The sequence below is a fragment of the Daktulosphaira vitifoliae genome, unplaced genomic scaffold (genome assembly GCF_025091365.1).
Source record: "Daktulosphaira vitifoliae isolate Bord-2020 unplaced genomic scaffold, ASM2509136v1 Scaffold_5, whole genome shotgun sequence".
Taxonomy (NCBI): Eukaryota; Metazoa; Arthropoda; class Insecta; order Hemiptera; family Phylloxeridae; genus Daktulosphaira; species Daktulosphaira vitifoliae.
In genome coordinates, this window is record NW_026099576.1 from 24,980,781 (window position 1) to 24,982,667 (window position 1,887).

The following is a 1,887-nucleotide window of genomic DNA, read 5'->3' on the forward strand; positions in this document are numbered from 1 at the left end:
TTATCACTTATAGGGATACACTCAGTGCTCGAATTGGCCAAAAATAAGTAGGGGAGCTCAACTTAACAATTTGAAAACTGCGTCCCTAGTATTTTGAAGACCTTTTTTTTTTTTTTTACTCATTACTTTATTTAGTATTTATTAATAAATCATATTTCATTATCATACTAATATTTAAAAAAAAAGAGGTGGTATTTTCCACCGTCCTCCCGTCCCAATAAAAAAAAGTAGTTGGGGTGCGCAAAAAAATTTAAAAAAAAGTAGAGGAGCTACGTCCCCATGCGCACCCCTCCAATTCGAGCACTGGATACACTTTATTTTTTTTTTAATGGCATATACATTTTTAACTAATTTATAAAATAGAAAATATTCTAATCTAAAAAATGAGTGGTCGATAATAACTATTAGACAAAGAATTTGTCTAATATAGAAAACAAAGAATTTATTAGTAATTTTATCTTTAGGCAGATTGAAATGCACGGCTGTGTAACGTCTAATGATAAAAATGATCATTAATAAGTTGAAAATTACAAAACAATGCGCAAAAAATTAATTATTTAATTATTTCGATGGACAGATATTTGAGAAAATGTGTACAGAAGCAAATAAACACAAGTAGTAAGGTCGATAAATTCATATATTCAGATGAACAAAATTAAGTGTCAATAATGTATAGTACAATAAATATATTACATGATAGAACGTGACTTTGCTCCCAATAAACTGACAACGCTGCTTCAATAGATCTCCATAATTATAAAGGACAGAGCGTTTAAATTGTTCCTTACGCTTACTAATACCACGTTGCCAGTTTGCTCATTACCTGTTCTTTTATTTCTATTTGTCGCCGCTTTTATAATATCTGCTCTATTAGCTGAAAACGGTTGTTTGAAATTGTCGCTCAAATATACTAAAATTATTGCTATTAATAGACCGTCCAGTTGGGTTATTTTTCTATTTGTTATTTATCGCTTATTAGAATTGTAAATAAATTGTATTAATAAAATATATGCTGTCCATTATATCATCAGCTTAGTCAATTTTTGTTACACATTATTCAAGTACCTCTTCTACTAAAATATTGTAGCCTTTCTGTTTTATTCTTTTTGAACTGAAATTGTTGTTATGTTTGATGGAAGTTATACATTTTTTTTATCATTTTATTTTAAACTAAATATATATTGTAATTTACATTGATTAAATTATAGTTCAAAAGCAATTTACATAAGATATCTTTCAAAAAAAAAAAAATCAACAAGTTTGATACTTAAGGTAGACAACTTTACTATTATTATTATTTTTTAACTTCAATTTTAAATTTAAAATGTCTCCTGTAATATATGGATTTAAATTTTTACTATAAAGAATTGTTTTCTTAAATCAAATTAGTTAATTTTTTATTATTTAATTAACTTCTTTCTTTGCTCTGTTAATAAATGGAACATAAAAATTTTAATTTGTTTTATAATATTTAGTCTACTTTTTATATTTAATACTAGTCCAAGATATTTTTTTGACTATTTTATAAGCAATTGCAATATTTAAAAAATAATTTTATTAAATAAAATCATTAAAATTTTTATTATCATTTTATTGCATTAAAAACAATTTTGTATAGTATTTTTTTTCATAACTTATGGTTTATGAACCTAGGACTCAATTTTTGAATATTAATCGACCTAATCCTAACATATCTATAATTAAAATTGNTTATGGTTTATGAACCTAGGACTCAATTTTTGAATATTAATCGACCTAATCCTAACATATCTATAATTAAAATTGCCTTCTCTAAAAATTTTAATAAACTTAATTTTAATCTCATATAAGTATGTAAAATATCGGATCAATTTAATAATTAATTACGTGATTAAATTAATATATGTA